Below are 14,063 nucleotides of genomic sequence, written 5' to 3'. Positions count from 1 at the left end.
TGTACTGGGTCTGGCTGGGATGTTAATTTCCCTGCAGCAGCCCATACAGTGCTGCGCTCTGCACTTGTAGCTGCAACAGCAGTGGTATCACACTGGTGTTGTGTCTGCTGCTGAGAAGTGCTGGCACAGCATCAGGACTCTCTCTAACCCTCCTAGGGGGTGGGCAAAAAAGTGAGAAAGAAACATCAGCAGGGCAGCTGACCTCAACCAACCAAAGGGATATTCCATACCATATGATGTCACACTCAGCAGTAAAAGGTGGAAAAAGGAAGAAGAGGGGAGGGGTGGGCTCTCGTTGCGAAAACGTCTGTCCTCCTCCCGAACACCGGCTATGTGCGTTGAGGCCCTGCATCAAGGACGTGGTCAAGCATTGCTCATTTGTGGGAAGTAGAGAGTAATTTCTTTCCTCTGCACTTCCACACAGCCTTTCCTTGTTTTGTTTTGTTATTCCCTTCCCCCCTCCCTCTTCCCCCTTCCCATTTTTTTCCTTTAGTTGATTTGTTTAATTAATAATAATACTTCCTTAATATATATATATATTTTCTCTTTAATTAAATTATCCTTATCTCAACCCGTGAGTTGTTCTTTCCTTTACTTCTTCCCCTCCTCATCTGAGGAGGGGGAGTGAGAGAGCGGTTGTGGTGTTCAGCTGCCTAGCACGGTAAAACCACCACAAACAGAAGCAGCAAAACTGTAAACAACCAACTGTAAAAAAAAAAAAAAAATACAAAAATTGAAGTTGGCTAATATTAATACAGTCTTAGAGAAATATTACAGTATAGATTTGAAATTAAACCTGCTGCTCCTTTAAATTTGTCATAAGCTCCCATTCTGGTATCTCCCTAAAATATCCATGTCTTTTAAACCAATTAGTTTCTACGCATCTATTATACTCCAAGGCCATATTCCTATGACCACAGAAATTCAGTATGTGGCAGCCAATAACATATAGAAGTTATCTATAGTGAAGGTTTACTCCTCAGAACCACTTATCTGTGTCTAGATTTCAGATAACTGTAACAAGAAAAAGCTTTTTTTTTTTTTTTTTTTTTTTTGGAAAACAAGTTCACTAAATACTACAGTCAGCTTAAAACAATGTATACTTAAATCTATAATACAAGTGGCTAGAAGTGCTGGGTTGTCAAGTTTCTTATTAAAATAATATGAAACACAGACAGAAGAGAAATAGATACATGCAAAAAAACAGCAGACAATTGTGTTCCTTGATGGTAGTATTTTTAAAAGGTGTCACTGTACATGGCTGAGGTTAAGAGCTTGATATAAATGTTTGCAAATAAAATGCACATGAAACAAATTACACTTGAAAACATTCTTAAACTTTATTATCTTTTCTCAGAGGAAAATGGCCAACTCCCAAAGTTCAATCAAAATAGCATCCCTTAAAATTTTATCAAGAAGTGCATTTAAATGGATACCAAACTGACATTTCTTAAACATATAATCTAACATATACTACCTTCACATCTAACCTCACGAATTTAAATATCAGCATTTTATTCTCTTCCCTCAGAGTTGGTATTTTCATATTGACAGTAATAGTATTACATAAAATACAGTTTTGCTATATGTTTTTACATTTGATATTTTTGAGCTACAGTCAGTATCAGAATAGCAGAATAATCACTGAATTTTTTATTTCTTGAAATTTCTTACATCTAAGCTAAGCTACAAGAAAACTGAGTCTATTATTACAATCTGTTTCATTTTTTAAGTTAATTTACTTTCCCCACTGTGTAGAGAAAAATACAATTCTCAAGAAGGTATTTAAGCTATTATTATATGAATTATATAATTTTTATTATTTAAATTTTCTTCATAATAGCTAGTATGGTGCTGTGTTTTGGAGTTAGGATTAAAATAATGTTGATAACGCACCAATGTTTTAGTTGTTGCAGAGCAGTGCATACACTAAATCAAGCTCTTTTTTGCTTCTCATGCAGCCCCAGCAGCAAGGAGGCTGGGGGTGCACACGAAGCTGGGAGGGTACACAACCAGGACGGCTGATTCTAACTGGACAAATGGATATTCCATAACATGGCATCATGCTCAGCAACAAAAGCTGGGAGTAAACATTTGAAGTGATGGCGTTTGTCTTCCCAAGTAACTGCTATATGTGATGAACCCTGCTTGCTGATCACAAGTAGTGAATGAATTCCTTGTTTTGCTTTGATAGCATGTGCATCATTTTCTTTACCTAGTAAATTATTTTTATCCCAACCCACAAGTTCTTACACTTTTACCTTCCCAATTCTCTCCCCAGTCCCATTGAGGGGCAGTACGTGAGGGGCAGTGGTAAGCTAGGGGCTGTGTGGGGCTGAGTTTCCTACCATGGTTAAACCATTACAGTTATAATGCAGTTCACATTACTAAGAATATTAAAGTGTGCTAATAAACACTGCTGGTAGCTGTATTTCATAACATTAATTTACATTTCATAATATTAAGATTCTTAATATATCATTTTTTTGTGATTCTTTCACCTTTGAAGTCTTCAACACACTACTCAGAAGATGAAAAATCAAAGATCTGAAGACAAATCACTTTCAGAGTTTTAAACAGGATGAAGCTTTATCTTGCAAAATGCTTTATCATTTAGGGCTACTGAACCAAACAGTGTACTCTGTCAACAATTAATTTATCATCATACAGGCACAACAAAGCTGAGAAATCAAATTATCAGTTTCCTCTGCATAAATTTGAGATAATGTATAGTAGTCTATACTTTCTAATGCTTAATGGAATTAATGCAATTGACAAGGGTTTTTTTGTTTTGTTTTGTTTTTTAATGACAAGCCTTTTTTATCAGCAAGGATGGAAGTCAAACAATCATATTTGTTGACTTCCTGTCAGAAAGCTGTTTCTATATTCTGGTATTACAATCTGTGCTTAGACTCTTAAAACAAGTATTTATAAGTTCTCACAACTGAATTGCTACATGTTTTAAATATAGGAGTGATATTCAATGAACACTGTCCTGCCCCAAAATTTGGAGATTTCATGCACCAGAAACAAATAAAGACTGCATCTCTTTTTCTGATTAGAAATACATCCTGGAAATGAAAACCCATTTATATTGAAAACTTCAAAAAGCAGACAGAAACCTGCATTTTTTTCCCTCACAAATAAATAAAGCTTTATTCAATGGCCAAACCATAAAAATATTTTTGTTCAAAAGAAATAAATAATAAAGATCTCCTTGTTATGTTATGATGGGGTAAATCATGCTGTCTCGTGCACTTTTACCAACAGTGCATGTATGAGAAAAATAATTTTGTGAAAAATATTAATTCCTCCCCTCCTATGTACTTATTCTATCACATTGGCTAATTTATGATAAACTCTGGATTTTGGAGTAATCTAAGGGCTAAACTCCATGAGTTTACCAAAAAAAAAAAAAAAAAAAAAAGTTGAAATTACAGCTACTGTTTAGAAAAAAACAAATGGAACATAAAGTCAACTGCTTTATCTTGTCTGTTTCAATATTCTGTTTAAATATTTTTCTAGTCTGTAGTTATCTTTCCTGAGAATTTTTAGTAACTTTGTGTCACATTTTTACCATCTTAAAAAACACAGATTAAAAATAAAAATAAAAATAATAATAATAATAATAATAAAAAAACAACAAAAAAACCCAACAAAAATACAACACCAAGTCTTTTCTCAGCTGTACTTCTAAATTACCTTCAACACAATGCTGAAGAGAGCTGGCATGCTTCATCTCAGGGAAGCAAATTCAGTTGAGATCTGGAGTGAAAAGCAGTCAAGTACTGCCGAAAGGAAAGTCAATTCTAATGAGCACAGAAGCAGGAGGTTGGTACTGGTACAGTGACTGTTAGTCGGACTGACAGTGGGCGCATTGTGGGACTGCACCCTTACTACTGAGGTCTTCACCTTTCACAGCTTGGGAGCAGCTCTACTTTTGCAGTACCCTGAGAGAACTCCTCTATCCACTTGTATTTGTCTTTGTATTTGTTCCTCGAGGAAAAGATTTCTGTTAACACTGTAGGAAAGTGGAAGCCACAAAGAATCAGGACTGACACATAGCAAGTTTTTCAACTTACTGCTTAAAAATTGAGATGGAGCACTGGTAACACTAATCATTAGGAGAATAATGTATAGAGTCCAGAAAATAATCTTAAAGTAAAGACAACACAGTTCAACTGTTGTTATCTGACATGACTTAACAGGCCTTTGACTAATTATGGGGATAATATTTTGGTCTTCATTAAATTTTCTTGTTTTTAAGTTCTTCAGGTAATGATAATGAACAATATAAAGTATTTGAATATTACACTATCCATTGTTCATTATTTCAAGTATGTCTGAATGGATCATTTTGCTTTGATAATGTATCTCAAAATCTGGCCAAAGCAAAGTACTTATCTCCATTTGGTGTTTCCTTCTCTCTGTCTAACTCTCTCAAATCAGATTGTATCCTAACAAACACTTTCCTTTTACCACTTGAAAAAAATTTGTCTTCTAATTTCAAGTGATAGTTGCTGTCAGAAAGGCAAAGAATTATTCAAAATGTTTTATGTTCTTTGTATATTTATTCTGTTTTAGTGCCTTGAATAGTCCTTAATGATATATCATTATACTATGCCCTGAATAGAATTAAATTCAGTACCCAAATACATTAATTTTACAGTAGGCAGAAAGCAATTCCCTATTTGTCAAAAATTCTCCCAGCATCTAGATTCATTTTCCCTGTAAAACATATAGAGTCCTGTGCCCTCAGAAATCTACATGACAATGTCATGCAGAACACAGGATTTGCCTTATCCTAATAGTATTAATAATCATAATAGAAGAACAAAAAGCTTAAAATCCTTTAAATGAACCATGAGTAAATGAAATGCAGATTTTTATGGCACATTTTGTTTAACAGAGCCCCTGAGTCTCTTTCTTGATCCAAAATGTATTTGAAGACACTTGACAACCTTGAATCAGAGAAACACATTACCATATGAAACAAAAATCTGTAGCAAGAATGACACGGAGTTTTCATATTGAATGGTCTTCAAGAGAGAGATTTGATTAGCCACTATCATCCTTTTATGTGTTTTCTTCCATGTACAGATTTGTTATGACTGGTTATTGTTGATCACAGTAATACAGCTACCAGGAAAAGAACAGGCTGCTGAAGGGTAAGGTCACTATCCTTCTTTGTACAGATTAAAAAGAAATAAATGGTTTGTATCAATTCCTGGGCAGTATAAAAAACATTTTGAAACTTTACTTAAAAAAAACCTGTTAGTCCATCTTCAAAATCTTATCACATATATCCTGCTGTAGCTGATAGAAAACATCCATCTTTGGACAATTGCCCTAATAGAAACTTTTTTATCTGTCTAAAGCTGGTAGAAAAAGAAGTCATTATTCTTATGTCACTATACTGGTATATGAATGGAATTAGTTTAGTTCCCTAACGTGGCGAAAGGAATAAACTGTTTTATACTCTATTTTCTAGGCAACTGATAGAAATGCCTGCAAATTCCATCATAACTGCAGATTTCAACTTAATTAAAATTAATTAAACTTAAAATCATCATAATTACAATTAAAATCCGGATTAAAAATGTATATATGTATTTTAAGAAACATAAGTTTGGCTATTCATGCTACACTGCAAACATGACAGAAAAAAAAACCCTCCCACATAAAGTGTTACTATCTTTTTTACAAAATGAAACATCTCTGAGCTGCCTCTGTTGGATACGAAACCTCTTGTTATAAAGAATAATTGTTGAATAATTTTTAAGCTCCTTATCCTTTTTTAGAAACTTCCAAACCTATTAGGTAAACCAAGCAGTGAATTAATTTCATTTGTTTGTTTCATCTTGAGGAGTTTGATGAAATGCTCCATTTTACTAAAATTTATGCACACTTCCTTGACTGATCTGAACATTGGTTCTGCAACTGGCAACTGATCAGCAGTTTTCATTTATATTTTTTGATTTTGGAGATAGTGTGTTTTTCACGTCAAATCTGCAATGATTGTAGTTTTGCTATTTCTTTTTCCAAGAACAGCCTGATGTCAAATGTAATTATTTGCAGCTAAACTTGAGCTTATACATAGAAACAAAAGTATCCTGAATGAATAATAACAGCATATTGAATCAATGCATCTCTCTATGAATGCATTTGGACATGCTTCAATTAATTCAGGATTCTACCTTAATGGATACATCCATGTCTTCCTTGGGATTAAAATGATGGATGATATGAACAAGATCTTTGGTTTAGTCTACAGTTATTGAATAGCCATCAGCCATTGTTAAAAACTTAAATAAAACTGATGGTAGATAATTTAAATGCTAATCTCAGTAAGAAGGTTCAAATCAGTAAAAATAGGCAGGGTAGATAAAGTGTGATATTATATTATTATAAACCATTTAAACTCATTTTCTGCTTTAGAAGTGACAGAAGTTTGATTTTATTTTTTAGTAAAAAGTCCAATAAGGTTGGGAGATGAAACATCTTAACAAAATATTTTGCTTTTTTTTTATTATTATTTTTCTTGTATTATTCAAATTAATTTGTTTTTCTGGTGCAAAAATATTTAATCTAGATTAACACATTCCAGATGATTTCCAAATCTCATTATATTGTTTTATCCTAAATCACTTTACCTATTTACTATCATGAAGTATAGTAGGAAAATCATACTGAAAATTCCAAAAATTAATATAATATGAACAGAGAAAAAACTCAGCACTAGCACTTATTACAAAAATCAATGTAAAAAGTATATTATTGAATTAACCAATTACACATTAGTCTTCATAAACAAGCATTTTTAAGAGGTCATTTTTGTTTTCACATTTTTCCTGATTCTTTAACAGGAATTACAATGAAATTCAATTTAATTATTTAACTCCCTGGTATTTAACCAAGAACAAAAGTGTAAATGCAAACACCCTTTTTGGGGCTTAAAATATACATGAGTAAGCTTTCATTTTTTATTTATTTATTTATTTATTACAATCTCTTTTACAGGTCACACATCCCTGAAAACACCACTTACAAGCCTGTATCTTAAAAAAAAAATAAATTAATTAAAAATAAATTTTGTTACTTTTGCAAGACAAAGAAAATCCATTAAAAAAATAATTTTCAAAATAATTTGGCTTTCACATTGAAATCATCAGAATCAAAGAATCTTTACATACCATGTGTTTTTTTGTTGTTGTTGTTTTTCCTTTCTTTTGTTTATGTTGACATGGTTTTATTTTCCTGCAGAAAATATAGCCTAGTTTTCTTACTTCTTCTAATTTTATTGAAAATTTACATTTTCTGATCATCTCTGCTGATCCTAAATGTCCTTACTGCATAGTTTTTTTGTTTGTTTGTTTTGTTTTGTATGATAGTGCTTATATTCCTAAGAAAAAAATAAAAGAATGCATCTCAGAACTAAGAATTCTCCATTACTATGGGGTAGTTCAAAAATAATTTTTCTTCCTTTGTCCAAGGTAAAAGTGAAAGAGAATCATGAAATGAATAGCATAAGGATACTGTGGAATGGAATCAAAATACAGGTTGTCTCTTTCAATTTCACTTTAATTTTTGCTCTTGTAACAGGAACTGAATTTCTTGTTTGACACCTATAGAAAAGAACAGTTTTCAGCAAGGGAGAATAAGTAACATTTTCTAATAAGGAAAAATGCACAATTTTTATTTTTATACACACTACAGTAATTATGTAATTAATCCCTCAGATTTCTGTATTTTCAAAGAAGGGAAATTTTCCTCCTCAGTGGTGTTGCAGACTTGAGGATCTTTAAGAAAGTCTAGACCAATTCACTCTTGAAACATATGACTAACCATTCTATAACTAGATGATCTTTAATGTCCCTTGCAACCCAAGCCATTCTATGATTCTATGATTCTATGATTCTATGATTAAGATGTATTGCTTAGACACAACACACTTTCACTAGTTTGTCTGTAAGTCTGTGATCTATATAGCTAAGCAGGTGATAATATATTGTAAAGAGATTAGTCACATAACAATAATTAATGGTCTTGAACTGGAATTCTGGAGAGAAATCCGTGTTTTATTTCTAACAACTGAACTCTGACATCTACTAAACTGGTATATTTGTTGTCCAACTCACTGTAAATGTGTTCAGTGTTTAATTGACTTATCGTTTCAACCTCTTACCCACACATTGAAAAAATATAAAAAATTAAAAAATCATCTTATTCAGAAGAAATCTGGGGCATTCTACCCTTTAATTGTAATCCTGCATCCCTCTCCCCCACCCACATCAGGGTATAACACCCAAGAAGAATAACTGAAGTTTGTTTTCCTTAAACTATCATTAGGTTATGAAAATAAATTTATTAGATAAACAAATAATCACACACATATTCTCTGAGGCTTTGCATATGATATAAAAATGAAGGAACTGATTATTTTCTCCCACTCTCTTGAATGAACTGACTAAGTAATGGGATTGGAATATTCATTGGTAGCATCTGTGATAAGTAATTAAAATGTGGTGTTGAAACCATTTTCACAGCATTAACACTTCCCCAAAGCTTATGATTTAATGAGCCCATTTATTAAAATCTTCATATTATTTGTATAAGCGGTCCCTTGTTATCTTTTACCACACTGTTCAAACTTTACTTTTAACTTAATTCCTAAATATGCCCACACTTTTTGGCGCACACATTGACTTGTGTCAGATTAAATAGCACTACTGGGTGAAACTGGCACCAATTCGAACAATTTATCACACTGATGTGCCGGTGAATCAAATGCTATTCATTTTAAGAAAACTGTAGCCATTATCTACCTACCTACCTACCTACCTATCTATCTATCTCTATTTATTATTTATTATAAATGATTATACATCTGTCTCTTATTATGTCTTTTGATCATGATTTTATAAAATATGGAGCACAAAATATAAGATGCAAGATTTATCTATACTTAATTATATAGATGCCAGCATCTACATTTGATTTCATCATGGCTTTCTCCATAATATACTGAAAGAAGAAAAATGTTTATGTCAAGATAAATCTATTCTTAAACTAATTTTTTTAAAAAAAAAAAAAAAAAAAAAAGTAAATAAAATCTCAGTTATAAGATATTTAATTTCCAGATATCTACCGTTAGGGAAAATGAACGTGTCCTATAGCATGTCATGTTTTTTCTTCTCCAATCTTTGAGGAGAAAAATAAAAATGTACTATCATAATTTTGGTATTCCTGCGTATTTTGTAATTCTGTGCTACATAAGAAATAAGTGCTACATAAGAAATAAGAAAAGTTATAGAGGACACACTGTGTTCCTAAGGAAGACAAACAAACAAACAAACAAATCACATAAAAAAGAGGAAATACATAAGGAAACTAACTGCACCAAAAAGGTTGGACTGTGGTAAATTATTCTTATTCTGTCTCCTTTGGTTCACAGGTAGCTATTTTCATTTCAAGCTCTTCTGAATCAAATTATTTTTTTTATTTTCTCAAAGTGATAAATGAAGTAAAAGATTTGATAAAAGCACGACAGATACCAAGAAATGAAATGCAAATGTTATTTGGTCAATAACAGGTAATAGCCCACATTTGCAAAATATTTTTTGTTTGTTTTTAATTTTTGTTACATATTTACAGAAGTTAACTGTAGTATACCAAAATTGATGTCATTTTTTGTCATCTCCTTGATGTCATCTCCTACAAAAAAGTACAAAGAAATGGCATACAAAAGAATCACTTGTTCCCTAAATAAGCTTCTTTTGTTTCAAATATGATCTGTAGGCCTTAAAAATAGTAAAAAAAAAAAAAAAAAAAAAAAAAAAAAAAAAAAAAAGGACAAGAAAACCTCACATATAAATGGAACTGTCTATAACTTAAATACCTTTTCCATATAGTATATTTCAAGGATAAAAAGGGTAAATGTTACAAATGCCCCAATGAATAATTCTACTAGTACATTGTATTGGACTTATGTGGTAAAGCTTTGGTAGCGGGGGGCTGCAGGGGTGCAGAGAAGAATTCAAATGCTGCCCCATGTCAGATAAGGGCCAGTTGCAGCTAGCTCCAAAGGGACCCGGTGCTGGCCAAAGCCTAGCCAAAGCGATGTTGTTTGTGCCTCTGGGAGAGCAGATTTAAGAAAGGGAAAAAAACTGCAGCACAACAGCAGCTGGGAGAGACAAGTGAGAACCAGCCCTGCAGACCCCAAGGTCACTGCAGGAGGGCAGGAGCTCCGGTCAGGTGCCAGAGCAGAAGTTCCCCTGCGGCCTGTGCAGAGCCCCCTGGTGGAGCAGGCTGGCCCCTGCAAAGGCTTCTGCAATTTCTTTATTTAGCCCCAAAGGGCTGAAAACTTTAGAACCAGATGAATCTCAGCGTACTGATGACTGTCTGATTAACTGTTTTTACCTCTTGACAAATTCCTTCCTATGCAAGGAACTTGCAAGTTTGTCTCACAAGGTCAATTAGTCAACCTAGGATTTACTTGAATGTAATACGGAAATCAGCATGCACTTTTAAAATCATACATGATCTGTTGCAATGTGTGCATTCTGAGAGGATTTAGTGGTGCAGCATTTTGTACAGGTTATCTACAGCATCTCTGTAGAAATAAGGACAGAACCACAGATCCACAGAAGGTAGATCAGTTCACTTTCTCCCCAGTGACTTAACAGGATATTTAAATATTTCACCTCAGGACAGGATTGTTTATGTCCCTGGGCAAGAAATCTAATTCAGATGCCTACATTAGTTTTACTGGATCTGAGCCACAGTGTATTTAATACTCAAAGATTATGCATTATCCTACTGATGTGACTTGCAAGCCTGTAAAAGGGGTATTATTAGAAGTGTTGCAGGCATAAAGGCAATAATATTTATGTTTTATCCTATGCTACTTTTTAGCTTTTATTGTAAACTGATGATCTACTATTACAAGCCATTGCAAAAACATCCATTATAAACACAGTATGCTGGTGGAATACAAGTTATCTTTAACTTAGCCATTTCTGCAAGTAAATATTTGTACTCTTTATCATTTATGCCTCTGCTGAGATCCATTAAAACATATGCTTAACATCCTCATTCTTACTAGTCATGCTATTCTAGGCACCTACTATCATGTGTTAACTCTGAACTCTTGCTTGTAAATTTCTTCAGCAACCCATCAATCATTTTAGCAATTCCTCATGCTGTCAAGAAAAGTAGTAAAAAGAATGTTTTGCCCAAAAGAAGCTGCACACATTCTTGGCTCATGCTGTAGTCTTGACACTAACAGCTATATTACACTGTATTCAGACGTTCAGCAAAAACAATTGATTTTTATAATCTCAGTAAATGGGGTTACACTGTTACTAGTGGAACATACTGGGCTAGGCAGAGGCTCAAACATGCTGCTGAATTGCTGGAGGATATTTCCAGATGCAGCTTCAGTCATGGAATGGGAGGCTCAAGCACAGAAGAAACTATTCTATTTTGGGAAAGGGGCAGAAAAAGATGAGGTGAGCTGTCTGAATTCTGAATTATATATTTTGATATCCTATTACTCAAGTCTGACCACACTGCCAGTATAATAAAAGAATCTTGAGAGTGAAAGGAGACATCATAAAACACAGGCTATAAATTTAATCCTTCATTTTCAGTCAATCTTTCCAATCTGTTAATAATCTTTTTATTCTATGACTTCATCTTTTTAGTGCATTTAAAAGTAAGGAACCCAAATCTGTTTTCTCAAAGGTCCAGTGATTAGATTTTAATTTTGACCATGCTTCTCTCAGAGAGCTTTTCAGTTAATTTTCAGTGCAATGAAAATGACAGAATGTTTTATTGGATTTTTACTTCAGTATAAACCATAATAGGGAAAATTTCAGCCCTTGGTAATAAAAAATAAATTTCTACCTCCAGTTCTCAATAGCTTTCTGTTAAAACTTCATTATATATTAACTTTAATCTGGAAATACTTTCTAACTTTTTTTAGCATTACTGCAAACATTTATACAATAGTCAAACATAAAACTTAATTTTTAGATTAAACAGAAAAACAAAGGAAACCAATAAATTGTCAAAATTACACCAACCTAAAATTATTTTTTGAAATTTGAAATTCCTTAAACAGCTTTGAAACTGTTATTTTTTTTCATATACCCTGTTGACTGGTCACCTGCCTCCTGACTATTCAAAAAGGAACACTCTATCTCCAAAAACTGGAATTGAATCTGAATAAAAAAGTTTTATGGGAATTTTTCTGAAAGATCCACAATGTAATTCAGATTGAGGTTAACACAACTGTATTAGGAGTTTATAGCTATGTATCAATGATGTGTGATACCAAAAAATGTTTTTATTTGTGATGCAAACAGGCTCCCCAGGGAAGTTGTCACTGCACCGAGCCTGTCTGAATTTAAGAAGAGATTGGACTGTGCACTTAGTCACATGGTCTGAACTTTTGGGTAGACCTGTGCAGTGTCAAGAGTTGGACTTGATGATCATTAAGGGTCCCTTCCAACTCAGGATATTCTATGATTCTATGATTCTATGCATATCACTGATAGGCAGTGGAAGTACCTGGAGATATGTGTTCAGCTCTGGGGACCCCAGCACAAGAAGGACATGGAAGTATTAGAACAAGTCCAGAGTAGGGCCACGAGGATGATCAACTAAGGCTGAGGGAGTTGGGGTTGTTCAGCCTGGAGAGGAGAAAGCTCTGGGGAGATCTTATAGCAGCCTTCCAATACCTAAAGGGGGCCTACAGGACATCTAGGGAGGGACTCTTTGTCAGGAGTATAGTCATAGGACAAGGGGTAATGGCTTTAAACTAAAAGAGGGTAGATTTAGATAAGATATAAGGAGGAAATTGTTTACTCAGAAGATAGTGAGGCACTGGAACATGTTGCCCAGAGATGCTGTGGATGCCCCATCCCTGGAAGTGTTCAAGGCCAAGTTGGATGGGGCTTTGAGAATCCCGGTCTAGTGGAAGGTGTCCCTGCCCATGGCAATGGGTTGGAATTAGATGGCCTTTAAGGTCCCTTCCAACCCAAACCATTCTATGTTTCTATGATTCTGTGAAATCTAGGATTTAATTCAGTTGCTAAACACGGGATATAGTCATACTTCAGACAACTTAAGGTATCCAGGATATTTTCATGAGGATGACGTATAATAAAGTTGGCACAGTTTCACTTCATAAATAAGGGACATTAGGGCTATTGGCCATGTCTCAGGATAACCTTCCTTACTGGGGCCACAGAGGAACTAGAGGAAACCCAGAAGCTTGTCTTTAGCATTACGGATAAAGACCTACAACACTCAGCTTGGTAATGCAGGAATAACTGCAATGAGCAATGCAGAGGTAAGCAAAGTATGTGATTCCTAGATGAAGTAGAATTCCAGTAGAATTCCTACTTACTCAAGAAATACAGATAAATTAGTGAAACATACATTTAGAATCTGTAATAGGATCAAGAGCTTCCAAACACAGAAGTAGTTTGAAATCTTGCCTCTCAATTAATTCACCTGATGCTTTATCTATTATTGCATACTTTACATATACACATATTTTACATGTGCACATACATAATATGGTATCTTACATGAGGCTATCAAATAGCAAAGGAATTGTATTTTTTTTGTTTGTTTTCAAATCCATTTTCTGTTTTTCACAGCTTTCAGTAATCCACAGAACAACAACAACAAAAAAAAAAACAGTATTATTTTCAAATGACTTATGACTTCCTTTCATAGAGCCTCACTCAATTCTTTAATGGTCGATCTTTAAGATATTTATTAGAAAGAAAAATATTATGAAGAACTAGGTCAGGGACCAGCATCCAACATAGCCTACATGATTTCTTTGTACACAGTTAAAGCTAGTGGTGAGGCTGCTATGTGAACAATAGATTTTTTAAATGTCTAGTAGATTTAGAATTTAGTCCTTAAAGACTGCAGAGATGCATAACGTTGTGTGCTAGCTTCTCAACTGGCACAGAGACTGAAAAATAAACTTAGATTTCTGACATAGAAAGCTGAAACTTTGTCATCTTCAACAATGCTTTCTT

At 33.8% G+C, this 14,063-nt stretch overlaps 1 protein-coding gene across 1 annotated transcript in view; it reads right to left on the bottom strand.

Moving 5' to 3' along the window:
- Positions 1 to 14,063, bottom strand: part of KLHL1 (kelch like family member 1) — a 246,902-nt gene that overhangs the window by 84,664 nt on the left and 148,175 nt on the right. The window lies entirely within an intron of this gene.

Source organism: Oxyura jamaicensis, chromosome 1 (assembly GCF_011077185.1).
Source record: "Oxyura jamaicensis isolate SHBP4307 breed ruddy duck chromosome 1, BPBGC_Ojam_1.0, whole genome shotgun sequence".
NCBI lineage: Eukaryota > Metazoa > Chordata > Aves > Anseriformes > Anatidae > Oxyura > Oxyura jamaicensis.
This window is presented reverse-complemented; position numbering and strand designations above follow the sequence as displayed.